General features: G+C 45.6%; 1 protein-coding gene across 2 annotated transcripts in view; it reads left to right on the top strand.

Moving 5' to 3' along the window:
• Window positions 1-16,331, top strand: part of LOC138539878 (interferon-induced protein 44-like) — a 1,550,577-nt gene that overhangs the window by 324,718 nt on the left and 1,209,528 nt on the right. The gene's annotated exons all lie outside the window — the stretch shown is intronic.

The raw sequence follows: 16,331 nt of genomic DNA, 5'->3' as shown, positions 1-16,331 counted from the left end.
TGTTAGAGCCCTGTGGCACAAGCTGGTGGCGCCAGTGCATAGGGGGGGATTAGCATTACCAGATTTTGAGACTTATTACAATGTGGCTCAGCCTAGGCTCCTCCTATACTGGTTCGGGAACTGGGGGGACAGGGAACACGTAGAGGTGGAAAGGGCAATAACATCGCCATTTTTCCGACGGTCTGTTATCTTGACGGCACCTGATAGGACGTACAGCACAGATAACATGGTGGAGCTGACCTGCAGGGCATGGACCCGAATTGAGCACAAATCCAGGGGTGATATCATCTATTGCCCATAACTGCCGGTTATTGGATGGGTACTCAGTCCTGCTCTCCCCAGCCTATAAGGGAGTTAAGGGGCGTCCTGCATGAGGGTTGTTGTTTGGTGTAAAGTATGACATTGGTATATCTGCTAAGGCCCTGACCCCATATAATTCCTTTTCCAAGTGGTAGAATTTGAGTGGGATAGAACAAGGCACCCAGAAATTAATTTTACCCTAATCTTAAATCTGTACTGGAAACCGAGGGCACTGGAGCAATCAATTTCTTTTTTGTCTATAGAGGAGTTAATCTTTTCATGGCAAATTGAGAGGAAGTCCAATGCCATATTAATCTGTGTGGACATTAATACTGCCTGTCTACAATTAGAGACCCAATGTGCAAATACCACTCCTAATCAAGAGCTCACCACACGTGGAAAGGTCTGCGTAGCGCTAATGGAGACATGGGGGCTTAGCATTCGGAATGGTGTAGTGCCTGGGGACACCCCACCAAAGCACACATGGCAGAGAGGTGATGTGAAAAGTATCCTGGACTACTTCTTAGTTTCCTGGGAAATCCTTCATATCATCATTCACCTTTTGGCCCTGTCCCTAAATATGAGTGATCATCTTCCCCTCCTATTGAGTTGGTGACTGGTGAGAAATTAATTTTCCCACTATAGTTATCCCAGTAAACTGGAGGGTAACACGGTTAAAAAGTATGGTTGAGGTTTTATCGTTATGAATTGGTATTGAAAGGAGACAGGAGATTGACCAACAAGGCCCATCTTCGCTATCATATAGCCAGGCGAATCCAATATCTGAAGCAGCTGGGATTGAACCTTTGGGTCTGGGTACTTGGGATGGAACAGTGAAGTGCACATTACACCGGAGCCGATCACTGAACCCTAAGCTGGATTTTGATGAAGAGGATGTTGGGTTGATAATCAATCACAGTAAGAGCTCCCGGGCCCCCGGTCCAGATGGACTATCTAATGTGGTTCTGAAGCAAGATCCTGAACTCTAGGCTAGGTTGTTGGGTAATATATTTGAAGTGGTTTTATCAACTCAGTGCCTTCCTAAATCTTGGATTGAGTCCATTATAGTACCCATACATAAGAAGGGTTCAAGGTCCGAAGCAGGCAACTATCGCCCAAAAGCATTATTGGATACTACATCTAAAATCTTTCCCTCTCTTCTTTTAAAAGATGCATCTGTGTGGGCTAATAGTGTGGGAAGATTAGATCTGTTTCAGACAGGGTTTAGGAAGGGGGTCGATACTCGTGTCAATGCCTTTATCCTGGGATTATTAAAACAAGAGGCCATTGTGAAGGCTAAGCCCGTTTATATAGCGTTCATTGACTTCACCATGGTCTTCGATAGTGTGAACAGGAATCTTCTCTGGCGTAAATTACAGCAGTGGGGTTCTCCATCCAGTGTTTTACAGATGATCGTGGCGTTGCACTCGAACACCTTGGTGCGCGTTAGGCTGAATATCAGGGAAAGTTGTCATCAGGGATTCCTACAAATCGTGGCCTTAAAGAAAATCAAAGACATTTTGCCTTAGTCCTGGGATGAAGCAAAAATACAAAGAATTTCAGTGGTCTGTGGGAATAGTGAAATTGGAACATGTCCCAGATTTTCTCTATTTGGGGATATGGTTGTTTGAACTGAGAAATCAGGCAGAACTGCATGATTATTTTATAGCAAAATGACTGCTCTTGCAGCACAAGTTATTACAATCAACTGTACAGTCAATTCTCTCTAACTCCAACTTTGTAATTTTACAAAATGAAGGTATTACTGGCGCACTGTACTGAAACTATCTAACGGGGTTCCAGCAGCTGTAATCCGATATGAGCTGGGCTTACCCTCAATTAAATCTATGACCCATTGGAAGAACATCTCATTACTAAATAAGATCATGTATGCAGAGGACAGTTCAATCTGGTTAGAACTGAAAACACTACTGGAGAAGGGTTTTTGGCCTTCACTGTCAAACTGGAGTGAGGAGTGTGAGAGACTTGGCTTTGTGTACAGCATCTCTAGCGATGTGCTATACCGAACCCCATTGAAAGCTAAAAGAAAGCTCTGCGAAACCGATTGGATTTATACAATCGAGAAGGTCAGAGCATATAGGTTATCTGCTAGCTTGCTCCTTGATGCAAGACCCATCGGAGTATGCCCGGCATACTTGATTAAGTCTGCAAGTGTTTTCTGGCTAGCCCAGATAATGATACTGAGATTAAACTTGGTAATGATGCGTGAAATTGCAGGAATTAAATATAACACCCAGAGAGACCAAAGGAACTGTAGGTTCTGTAACAGTACAGACATACTGGAAACTTTGAAACATATTTTATTTTCTGATGTTTGTTAATCTGCTTAGAATCACATGCTGTGCATAGGTCCGACATCCAGTGGTCACTGCAGAGTATTGCATTTTGTTTTTCGTAGTCGAAAAGGGACGTCGACAAGGCGTGTCTGAAACACTATCCCTATAGTGACGTGCGTTGTATCCACAATCCCTCACGCGTCGAGGTCCCTCAGATTGTTTTTTTCCGCCCAGCTACTGGTCGCCTTTACGCGGAGCTCCTCGAGAGACATTGCAGATTTCATCTCCTCGACCTTTGGTCGTTTTCCTATATTAATATAGAACTTATCGATTCCCCCCCCTCGACGCTGTTGTGAAGCTGTCTCCGCCGAGCAAGATCTTCGACGGAGGGGACGAGCGGAGGAGATCCTTCGGCGTTGCCGAACACGTGGCCTGGCCTCGCAGGCCATATACAGTAGGGAGAGTGGGGGTCGTGGGACATCTCTGGTTCTTTTCTGAGAATGCCTTTCCTTTTCCCCTTCCTTTCCCTTGGGGTGGTTATCACGATTGATTGCCTCGGCTATGGAGAGGACACCCTTTAGGTTTTTCCCGCTTTGCAAGGGCAAGTTTACTTGGAAGGACAAGCATTCACGGTGTAACCGCTGCTTGCCCCTCGATCACAAAGAGGAGGGTTGCACGGCTTGTCGGCTTCTTAAGCCTAAGACTCTAAAAGACCGTAGGATCAAGAGGTGGGCGGCCTACGCTATGTCGAAGGCCGACGCTGCACCCACCGTTGCTGCCTCCGACAGTGACGAGGAACGTGATACCACGACCTCCGCTACGGAAGTCGAAAACCCCCCTAGAGAGCGCACACGCGCTTCGTCTGTCCCCGGCCCCGACGGGCTCGGCTCACGCCATGCTTATGGGGATGAACACCCCGGCGACATTGACGCACACAAGACCACACATAAGCACACAACCCATGGCTCTTCTTCGTCGAAGGCGAAGAGAGCATCAGCGCCCAAGGAGACGCAGGTTCCACCGGCGGCCTCCTCGGACCGTTCGGGTTTGAAGCCCCTCTCGCAACCGCAGCCGCGACCAGCGACTGGGCTTTCGGCAAATAAGGGCGCCGCCCCCAAATCATCGGCCGGCGCGCATCAGCAGAAAGCGCATGCCGCCGTAGAGCGATCGACACCCATAACGTCGAAACCACAGCCCTCCGCTGACAAACGAGTCGCTGAGAGCTTGACGAGGATCGTGGTAGCCGACGCCCACAAGCGTACGCCGAAAGACACGTCGAGCGCTACGCAGAGGTCGAAAGACACGCCGAAAAAGCCCGAAGAAAGGCAGGGACTATCTCCTTCAGTCGAGGGGATTCCCAACACACCTGAAGGCTTTTCGGAGGGCGACGGGACACTTTCCTCGACGTTGTGGGAGAGGTCGAGCCGTTTTCAGCTACAAGACACTATTTTTCCCCCACTAGACCGCTCAGGGGTACCCCATGAAACCATGGAAAGGCTCCATCTCTGCATGGAAAGAATGGAGAGGTTTATGAATACCCAGAACCCTCCCACTCCCAAGAGAATAAGAGAAGGGCCTCAGGAGGACCCCAGGGCCAAAATTCCGAGACTAGTCAATCCCCAACAGGACACAGCCTCAGACTTCCATAGTGTGTATGACCTCACTGGGGAAGAACATTATTGTGAGGAAGAGGATGATTTTATGGATGAGGAAGAGGGACGGAACCAGGAGGAAGTTCTGGAAGACAGCCCAGACTTGGTAGGAGAAGGCTTCGGAGAAAATCCAGAAGAAGGACCTTCTCACCCCTGGCAATCCCCTTCAATATATTCCGACACTGATGTCCTGAACATAAATCCTCCAGACAATTCACCTATTAGAAACATGTCTCCCATTGACGATCAGCCCACATTTAATGCCCTGTTGCGCAGAGCAGCAGCACATTTTGAACTGGACACTGGGGAGCTCTCTCCTGAATTAGACTTTGTGGAAAGAGTAATTAAGGAGAAACCCCGGTCAGTCAGACCATTCCCCTCCTCGCTTCGGTGAAGAGAAGAATCATCCCTTCGCTGTCCACACCCGCATTAATCAGAGGGGTCAATCCTAGAATTGAAAAACCTTTCACTCCTTCACCCTCAGACCCGCTGTACATCAGGGGACTTCCATTCCGGATTCCCTGGTAGTAACCAATACAAGAAAGAGGGCAGGGTACCACTTTCCACCAGTGAGGCACCACCTGACAAGGAGGGCAAGCGGTTATATGCCCTTGCAAAAAGAGTTACATCCTCGGCTGCCTTTTCGGCAAGAATTGCGAACAACAATTCTTTGCTCGCTAGCTATGCGGACGCGCAGTGGGCCAAATTGCGCAAAGACGCCGAAGAAGCGCCGGAACCTTTACGTACACGCCTGCTTACAACTATTGGCGAAGGAACCCAGGTCAACCAGAGTATTGTAAAAAAACTCTCTGGATGCTGCAGAAACAGCGGGACGTTCCCTGGTTCAAGGAATACTCCTAAAACGCCACGTATGGCTGCGCAACTCAGGGTTAAAACCGGAGACACAGGCGTCTTTAATAAATAAACCTGTTGAAGACTCAAACCTCTTCGGGAAAGCGGTGGATGAGGCTCTGGAGATGGCTAAAAAAGAGTTTGATACTATCAAAACTCTTGACCAAATCTCTAAGCCCTCTACCAGGCGCGGCTATGGCAACAAATGCTTTTTTCGTGGCCAACGCCAACAACAAAACCAGCAGCAACAGTACCCTGCCACCAATTTCCAGACCAATAGTGGGCAGTACAGCCAAAGAGGCAGCGCCGGGGCAAAGGAAGAGGCCGGGGGTCCACCCCCAGAGGCTCCCAAGCCCCCAACAACACCAAGTGATGCGAAGATTCGCGTCCCCTCCCATGCAACACCGGTCGGGGGCCGGATAACATCCTTTCTTCCAGCATGGGAGGGTATAACGTCAGACCGCTGGGTACTTTCCACCGTAGCCCACGGATACTGCATCGAATTCAACAGTTCCCCAACATACAAACCCCCGAGGGGACGTCGCATGACACCGGAACATCTTGCCATCCTTCTCCAAGAAGAACAACTGCTGGAAAAAGGAGCCATAGAGGTCGTACCTCTATCTCAGGTAACGGAAGGTATTTATTCAGTGCACTTCCTTCTACCCAAAAAGGATCTAACCATGCGCCCTGTATTAGATCTGCACCCAGCGAACAAGTTTATCAAACCCCAAAAGTTTCGTATGGTGACCTTACAAGAAGTGATCCCACTGCTATCACAGGGAGATTACATGACAACATTGGACATGAAAGATGCATACTTTCATATTTTAATGTTGCCAGCGCACAGAAAATACCTCCGGTTCATGATAGAGGGCAAACACTACCAGTTCAGAGTGCTACCCTTCGGCATAGCATCAGCACCAAGGGTATTCACAAAGGTGCTGGCAGTGGCAGCGGCCCACCTGCGCAGGTTGTCCATCCCAGTTTACCCTTACCTCGACGACTGGCTCATAACAGGGGATTCTTACGAAACATGCTTCTCCAATACCCAAAAGACTGTAGACCTTTTGTTCCAGTTGGGCTTCTCCATCAACGAAAAGAAGTCCAGCCTAGACCCCAGCCAAATCAAACAATTCCTAGGGGCTCTAATTCAAACAAAGGACGGCCTCGTCTTCCCTCCAAAGAGAGGGTCCAAAACATGCTGTTTCAGATCCCTCAATATGTGACCGATCGAGAGGTGACGGTACGCAAAGCAATGCGCTTGCTAGGCATGATGGCGTCGTGTATTTATTTGGTACCTCACGCGCGCCTGCGCATGCGCCCAATGCAAGAGTGGCTCAACAGCCAGTGGTGTCAGGCCAGCGGACTATGGGACGATCTAGTGGTGGTCTCGCAGGCCTTAGTTCTCTCGCTACGGTGGTGGACAAAAGAAAACCTGGGAAAAGGGAAACCTTTTACCACACCCGCGGCGGAAGCCACTCTAACCACAGACGCATCCCTCACAGGATGGGGGGCTCACCTATCCCATCAGACTGCTCACGGAGTGTGGACTCCGAACGTAGCATCCAAACACATCAATCTTCTGGAGCTACTAGCGGTGTTCAAGGCGCTAAAAGCCTTCCAGGAACACCTACAAGGCAGGACAGTGATGGTCCTTACAGACAGCACCACAGCCATGTATTACATCAACAAGCAGAGGGGAACCCACTCTCCAGGACTATCCAAACTGGCCCAAAATATATGGAAGTGGGCTCTCAAACAAAATATGTTCCTACTGTCACAACATGTACCAGGGGAACTCAATCTGCTGGCAGACAAACTCAGCAGAGATTTCCCCCTGCCCGAAGAGTACGAATGGCGACTGCACGAAGACATCGTCTTCGACGTCTTCACGCAATGGGGATTCCCAGAAATAGACCTGTTCGCAACCCTGGAGAACTCACAATGCCAAAGTTACGCCTCCAGGTACCCCCAAAACCAATCCAAGGGGAACGGTCTGTCGATTCAATGGTCAGGGAAATTTGTTTACGCTTTTCCCCCCGACTCCCCTTCTCAACAAGGTGGTGCACAAGATGCACCAGGAACAAGTAACCATGATACTGGTGGCCCCAATGTGGGCCCGACAGCCATGGTTCGCTCACTTGATGGAGATGTCTCTATCTCCCCCAGTGAAACTCCCCTGCCCGTACAACATGCTGTCACAAGACAAGGGCAGGACTCTGCATCCATGCCCCCAGAACATGAACTTAGCAGCCTGGCTCCTGAGATCATAGACTTTGGACATCTACAGCTCCCGCAGAGATGCATGGACATCCTCAGGGAAGCCAGAAAACCTAACACTCGCCACTGCTATTCTAGAAAGTGGAAGAGATTTGTCATCTGGTGCAGAGGAAAGAGCATCAACCCGATTGACTGCTCTCCCACACATATTGTTCTATACCTGACCCATTTATTGGATTCAGGTCTAGTGTTCAATTCCATTAAAGTCCACCTAGCGGCACTTTCTGCATACACCGCTTCCCAACTCAGTGTCGTGGTGGAAGATCCCTGTTATAAAGGCCTTCATGGAGGGAGTAAAGAGAATACACCCCCCGATAGCTGACCTAGCTCCCGGATGGGACCTTAACGTGGTACTTACCAGACTCATGGGCTCACCATTTGAACCCATGCACAAAGCATCTCTTAAAGACCTCACTCTTAAGACTGCTTTTCTAATAGCTATCACCTCCATCAGGAGAGTAAGTGAACTACAGGCTCTTTCTGTTCTAGACCCCTTTGTTACAGTTCACAGAGATAAGGTGGTTCTACGCACTCACCCAAGGTTTGCTCCGAAATTTATTTCAAAATTCCACGTAAACCAGTCTATAGAACTACCAGCGTTCTTTCAAAATCCTTCCAACTTGGGGGAAAGGACTCTGCACACACTAGATGTCCGCAGAGCGGTCATGTTCTACATGGAAAGACCCAGACCACTGAGGAAGACTAATCAGTTCTTCGTCTCGGTGGCAGCAGGAAGAGAAGGGGATGCAGTTTCAAAGTCCACTATTTCTAGATGGATTGTTCAATGCATCACTCTCTGCTATACTCTTGCTAAGAGAGAACTGCCCTTTAGGCCAAGAGCACATTCTACTCGAGGCACGGGGGCGTCCATAGCATTCATTGCAAATGTTCCCCTTGAGTCCATCTGCAAAGATGAACCTGGAGTTCTGTGCACACCTTTACAAAACACTACTGTCTAGATGCACACTCTAGATCTGACTCCCAGGTGGGACAGGCAGTATTAAGACATCTTTTCTCTACTGTTCCTTCTCATAACCCACCGCCAACTCCGGGTACTGCTCGCTAGTCTATGCACAGCATGTGATTCTAAGCAAATTAACAAACATCAGAAGAGAATGCATTACTTACCGTAAAAGCATTTCTGATGGTTGTATCTGCTTAGATTCACATGCGCCCACCCTTCCTCCCCGCTCGGATGGAAGGAACATAGACTTCCTTTATATCTCTCTCTTTTCTGTACTCGCTCACGTCTAGAAGGCTCCCTCAGGGCAGAAAAATACAAACAGAGGGACCTCGACGCGTGAGGGATTGTGGGTACAACGCACGTCACTATAGGGATAGTGTTTCAGACACGCCTTGTCGACGTCCCTTTTCGACTACGAAAAACAAAATGCAATACTCCGCAGTGACCACTGGATGTCGGACCTATGCACAGCATGTGAATCTAAGCAGATACAACCATCAGAAATGCTTTTACGGTAAGTAATGCATTCTCATATTGCCATGTATTGAAGGAACGCAGAGATTTTTATTTTGGTAAACGGTTGGAGCAATACAAAGCATTGTCAGTAGAGGTGGTATGGCAGTTTATGATGTCCTCTCACGGACAAAACCAATTGGCTCTGGCAGCTGTGCGTTTTTAAAATGACATTCTATCCCTAACTTTAAAAATCTGCTTGAATGTAACATATTAGTTCTTATCTGTGTACAGTAGCTAACTGTTCTTTTTTTATGGATAAAGTGGATATGGTAGCTGTGTATTGTGCTTTTAAAGGACATCTTTTTCTTTTGTCTGTCTTAAATTTTATTAAGGTGAATGAAATGTATTAATCTGTGTAAATTATTAAATTGATTTATCTGTTAAGGGTAAGTGTAACCATGTACCAAATAAATAAAAAAGTCAAGGCCAAAGAACTTATGCAAGTTATTGCTAGTAATTAATTATGTTTCAATACAAATGTTTAACCATGTGCTGATGTCATGACCTACCACGAACGAATCCTAAAATGAGGTGTGTTCTACATATGTTCTGAAGAGGACAATTAAGATAAAACTGGCGCATGAAAATGTTGGAATTAGAGAAAGATGGGATTTCTTTGAAGAGGTTTTTGTCTAATCATATGTGGGTGGGTGGATTGTAAAAGAGTTTCTGGGAGTATTTTAACTGTTGCCAAAATGTGTACAAGATGTCAATTAATGTGGTTTGTTGAGACTTGGGTTAGTTTGGTCCTACAGTACTATCTAACTGCTCCCCGGATAATTCTACAATAAACTTGTTTCATGTACCAAACGTGCATTAGTTCCTCAGGTGGTGGGCCCGGTTTGCGCTGAGGTATTTAGGGGTCTACCACCACAAATTTGGCGACCATGAAGGGACCCCGGGCTTTCTGAGACATTGGGTGTCTTCTGTCCGCACCTCTCTGCTGCAGCACCTTACTACAGGGACCAGACTTCCGTGCACAGTGAAAAAGCGGTCTGTGGATGCCATATTGGTTAAAGGTCCTTCTGCTCCCCAGAGACATGGTGCCGTGGCCCAGCTGTGCAGGACGACATGACGGAGCACCATATCGTAGCGCCTCGGGTTCACGTGAGTCTATGTTTGGGGTGTAAAGCAAGTGGGGAAATCTCTTAACGCTTGGGTATGTTTCCATACTCAACTGATGCATTTTATCAGTCGTACACTTCTGTGTTCCCTTCCACTTCAACAACAGCTATCATTTAAACAAACAGAATGAGCCCGGTTCTACGCGCATCACCTTCAATTTCCGCTATCGCAAACATTTGGAATAATGTGAAGTTACTTCTTTCCACCCCTACTTCTCTTCACACAGGGCACGGCGGTTCCAGTGTCAGTGAACAGTTAATTACCGGCTCAACGTTTCAGTCTCTAAAGAGCGAAACGCTGGGGGACGAATGCCTCCTTACAAGCTAAAACTGAAAGTAGGTGCTATAATTATGCTACTACGCAATCTTATATCATCACGGGGACTTGACAATTACTCATCTACAAAGGCACATCATAGAGGCCCGTGTAATCGATGTCACAGGGACCTTCGCCCCCTTCCTGGAAGCAATCAATGGTAATTCTGCTATTTAGGAAGGGGGACAGAAGTGACCCTATAAATTACCGACTGATATTGTCCTTTAAGATATGCTGGAACGGTGTATGTTAACCCGGGAACTGCTAGTAGGGGTAAAAAAGAGTTGTTTCTTTGATTTACGGGGTTTGCCAAGGGTAGACTTGGAGTGTGGGTATGAAATTAGTTGAGGTTGCGGGTATTGGAAAAGTGGATGTTTTTGACAGAATGAATGAGCTGTTCTGTATTATAAGTCCCCTGTATATATTGTTTACTAGTTTGTTATTTTAGAGGTCTGAGGTGGTATCTTACCCTGCACGCCCAGTGTGAGGGATATGCGTTATTTGGCCGTGGCATAATTGTTCACGGCGGAATCGATCGTAGTCAGTTTTGCTGCGAATATGATGTTACTGTGGCCAAACTCGCCCAATCTATTTCTTCCCACCCCCAATGCATTCCCTCACCCCCCACTTACCTTTTCCACGTCTGCTGCCTCCCCTTTTCATGTTTTTTTTATTCCACACCTCCAATCTTCAGGAAGCGGGGGAACACCCCAGCAAACCCCCAAGGCCAAAAATACTGAACATGGGGAACGGGGGACACCCCTGCAACCCCCGCTCCCCATGTTCTGTATTTATTACCCAATTTGATCCAATCAAATTGATCGAATGGCACTGGCCGAATTCAGTCCGATGTATCATTCGATTAATAATATTTGATCAAATTGGGTAATACCAGTGTGAGCCTTGTCCTGATACCCTTTAGTTTGCTTGTCTGATTGGCTGGAGCCCTTACCTGAAGGTGGGGTGGTATCTTAGGGTAAGTCCAACCGTAGATACCTTTCTGAAGTAGGCCCTTGACATTCTTTTGTATTGGCTGTGCGGGCAGAGTCCTCACCACGATTTTCTTGGTTAGTCGAATTAGTGAAGTGGAAACTTCCTGTAGTCAGGGAAAGGTTTTGCAGTAGAAAAGGCTGTACTAGGCTGTACTAGTAAAAGAAGAGAGAAGCGAGAGCAGCAGTGCTGTAGGGGAAAGCATCCTATGCTCTGAAATATTGTCCGGCAAGTGTTTTTGATAAGATGCGCGCGACTGCGGAAGTGCGTTAGCGAAGTGTGTGAGCTTTCTCGCTGTGGAATGCTGACTGCAGGACTCAAGTGACAAGCCCCTCAATTCCTACAGCTACAGACTTCTCTTACCAGAAGCGGACATTGATTGGTGGAAGCCGGTAGGCTTTTATTTCAAACTCACAAAAAAGAAAAAACATTGACATTGCCATTGCTCAACTGACATGTATAGTCATCCTGGTGACCCGTTGTTTGTTTCCTTGTGCAGAGCGCCTGGCCCCACCCCCACTTCGAGCCACGGTTCAAATTTACTGAAGACGCGACTGCGGAAGTGCGTTCGCGAAGTGTGCGAGCTGTCTTGCTGTCTAGCGAGATAGCGGGGAGCGAGGGGCCGGGTCCGTTAATATCAAGTACTCCAACTGACAGGTGTGGTAAGAACAAAACAAAGGAAAATCAATAAGTTTGGTCTAGCAGTAGGCGATAGGATTGAATAATTCTATATCTGCCGCCCACTAAGCCCTTTGTTATAGACTGACTATTGAACTAACTGTGATCATATTTGATTGTGTGGAATTAGCAAACAAGTAGTACAAATGTATAAACTAACATCAGGCATGCCTCCCATGACACAGGAGGTAGCCAAGACAATCTCTTCAGTAGAAGAAAAATATTCTTGAATACGCTGACCAAAGAAAAGAAGCGATCTAAAATACAGCGTAGTATCTCATTGACCACAGATATTCGCACTTTTTACGCAAATGAGATCACAATTGATGGAAAAAATATCGCCGGCACAATCGATCTGTATATACACAGAAATGAAATACAAATTGTGACCGATGGCAATTCAGAAGCGAAGGGGGCAATGATTAGTGATGAAAATAGAATTGAGGTCTCTGGGGAAGTCACAGACAGGCCACTTGAAGTAGCCTGTAATGTGGGCGAGCTCTGCCCGTCGCAAATAGATGCGAGCGAGACCGAGCCACCAAGTAGACCAAGGCAAAAATCACCAACAGTATGCACAGTTCGGGCCCAACACAAGCTCAGAGAAGCATATAAGAATCTGACCATGGTAGGCAAAATTGATGAAGATACCATGAGCTTCATGAATACAAGTAATTCACAGGACAATGACTCTCAGGCTGTGCAATACATTTGTTCAAATACGGGTGATTTGATACAACTCGAGATTGACCCTAAAATAGATGGCTCTCCTAAAAAAACACCCAATCTGAACAGGGGAATGAAGCTAAGACAGGGGAGCTTGACCTATCACGCTCCCCTGCCTTATTTGCTAAGTCGTTCTCTGGGGATTCGAACAAGTCACTATCGTTTGTGGCCCCGACTCCAAGAAGAACCACATTTAGTGATCCTAATGCAGGCGGGTCCCGTTACACACGAGAAAGTGAAGTCAACAATATACCATCTAATCGTAACTCATTTCCGGAGGCCCCTGCCCTGAATAATACCTTGGGAGCAATGAACACAGCATTATTTTCATTGGCCAAATTGTATGAAACTTTGAGTGAGAAAGTAAATAAGCAAAATGACTTATTGACACAGCTGACGACAGAATTGAAAAATCAAAATACATGGTACAAATGTATAAATCTAGCATCGATCTAGTAGAAACTGAGAGTACAAACATTCCAGCTAAACAGAGGAACATAGAAGTCATTGAATTTAAAGTACACAATGACCAACTCCAGGCTCTGCCCCCAAATCCAGGCCTACCAAGACCAACTGAGAAAAGTAAAATAGATGTGATTGATTTGAACAGAATAGACCGCAGTCCTAAAGTAGTGATACCACCATTGCAGGACCGTGGAGAGCAGAATAACATCACATCTGTCTTACTTAACCAAACAGGTAGCAAAGCGATTGGAGAGGTAAAGTACCTACTCCTCAAAGCAAAAGTACAAAAGGTAAAAAAAAGACTAGCCAACAAGCCAAGGAAGTATGTAAGAGTCAGTACAATGGTGGCAAAAAAAAACAACGAGAATGACATCATCCGAGGCCCCATACCTTGACAACCCACTCCCTATAAACCGCTTGATGACCTAGCGGCCTTATCTAAGTTAACAGTGAATGTGCCAGGGCCCTGTGTGTTGCCCCAAAAGACGAGTCAAATCAAGATGAATAATTTACAAAATGTAATGGGAAATCAACCTGATCAATCAGGCATCATAGACCCGATACATGCCCCAATACAAGAACTAAGAAATGAAATCAGAGCCTCTATAGAACAATACAAAGTACTAAATCAAGTTGAGTCCAATCCTAAAACAGGCACAATAAAATTTCTAGAGATTGGCAGTGATACATCCCCTCAAACGACAACACCACATAGACTAAAGGGGCCCAATGGGGGAAACAGTTTAGTAAAAAACAGCATACATCAAGGTGACTATAGGAATCATGATCAAGTGGAATATAGAGCAGATGCCAACAGCCTTCACCTAATAACAAATCACCATGAGAAAAATAAAAATCCTACGCCTGATGTTAAATGGGATCTATACAATAATTACCATCGATTAATAATAAAATGTAGACCCCATCCACACCAGACTTACGATTTAAACCGGACAAGTATCCTAAATATATGTACCAAAATTCCAGCATTACAAGATTTAGCATCTGCTGATATCAGTATAGTGGAATTTCTACATGAGAAAAAGTTAGACATGGCCATAGTGTCTGGAATAGTGTTAAATACACTCTGGCAAGCGAGAACAGCAATATACAAACTAGGTTTCATATTAAGTCAGGATATACCAGCAGGTGACCAAGAAAAAAAGACAACACAAAGTGTACCTAGATCATGTATATATGGACAAGATATGGACAAACAGGGACGAACCAATCAACAAATGCAATGGCAAGTGCAGAGCGGCCAGGAAAGATCATAACAGGAGGGGAATAGAGACCAAATAAACTTAATCTCCTGGAACACGAGAGGCATAACCATTTTATCAATACTAAAAACAACAAATTACAAAAATATGATATAATAGTTAGTGTTCCAGGAGACATGGTTAACCACCACACCCATTTGGGAATTATATAATATAATAGTTGTACTTGCTACACAACATACATTAGGACGTCCCATGGGTGGGCTCATCATGGCATTCAAAAAAGAGAAACATTTCCAGATCTCCTCATATAACATTTCGTCATCCTACTTCCAAGCGGTTATGATTCCAAGAGGCCACTCTGCAATTGCAATTGTAAATGTATATTGGTGTAGGAAACAAGTTTCCATTGATGAATTCTTTCATCACCTAACCTCCATATTAGATCAATTGTTGCTAGACCAGACGTTATGTCACACACTAATTATGGGTGACTTAAATTTACACATATTACCTAATGATAACAAAAGTAGATGTGTAGAAGAACACAGGTGGATTGAAATCATGTCAGAAAGAGGATACAATATGCTAAACATTGCATTACAAGATCATTCTTCCTCATTAATAACGTGGCAAAGAGGCACGCAGCAAGCTATATTGGATTATATATACGCAGATACCCCTTTCATGAGCAAGATCATAGAATGGGATATTAAACCATCCGTGATGAGCGACCATAATCAAATATGCTTGACTTGGTCATGGTCGGCTCCAGAAGCCAAGCAAGAGATAAATTCTCATTTGGCAGTGTTATCAGTAAACATGCGGGCAATCGATTAAGATGGTCGAATGCTAAACTCATCCAATACAATCTGATGCTAAAACACCAGATGGAGAATGTCAAGGCCTATGGGCCTATGAGCTATGTTGAGGCCATGCAAGTATATAACACTAATGGGCAGCGCTCATCACAGACAACTTGGCAAAACCAACATGCCTTTGATGGAGTAGTAAAAGAGAGAAAAGCTCTTCTGCGCAATAGTATCCGAGCCATGAAGTACATGTCACCTCACATCAGACAACCCCTGGTTAAGCAGCTGATGCAGAATTAGAAAAATTGGCACAAAGAGAGACGTGCCACCCAATATCAGAAGGATGGCAAAGCTATGTTGAAGCAAATAGTGCTAAAATCTTCAGGAGGAATCTGGACCCTCCTTAATAGCCACCTTTGTCAAAATCAGTTTATATCCCAAATCAATCCCATTGCCGCGTCAGATTTGGAATTCTACTATAAGAAAATATATCACTCTCCTCTCCCAGATATCTTGTTCGATATGACCTTCGCAGATCAGTCACATAAAATAGACTTTGATATTGCAGATATACAGCACTGCATTGCGAAATTGAGCCGATCGAGAGCTGCCAGCCCGGATGGATTGCATAACATCATGCTGAAAAGTAACCCTGAAGTCTGGAGCCATATATTACACACAATATTCACAAACATTATGGAAACAGGCAAAGTACCACCCACGTGGAAGAAGTCAATCATACTTCCCATATTCAAGAAGGGCAACCGGTCAGATCCCAAAGCATATAGGCCGATAGCCCTTCTCGATTGTCCTGGAAAAATCTTCTCACGTCTTGTACTGGCCAACTTTAATAAGTGGTTAGACAGCAGACAATTAAGAGATCCGCATCAGACAGGATTTGTACAGGGCTTAGGTACAACAATAAATCTGCTTACATTAAATGCAATATTGCATCAAGAAAGAGAACGTAAACAAGCATTGTATGTAGCATTCGTGGATTTTAGGTCAGCGTTTGACCTTGTCCCCCGGGAAATCCTGTATAAATAATTGTTAGATCAATGTTGTCCTTGGTCACTATTAAAATGGATTGTGGAATTGCATACAGAAGCCACAATTCAAATTAGACTAAGGAACGA

Source organism: Ambystoma mexicanum, chromosome 1q (genome assembly GCF_040938575.1).
Source record: "Ambystoma mexicanum isolate Mex_15411 chromosome 1q, UKY_AmexF1_1, whole genome shotgun sequence".
Lineage (NCBI taxonomy): Eukaryota > Metazoa > Chordata > Amphibia > Caudata > Ambystomatidae > Ambystoma > Ambystoma mexicanum.
Note: the sequence above shows the minus strand (reverse complement) of the source record. Positions and strands in the feature narration are given on the sequence as shown.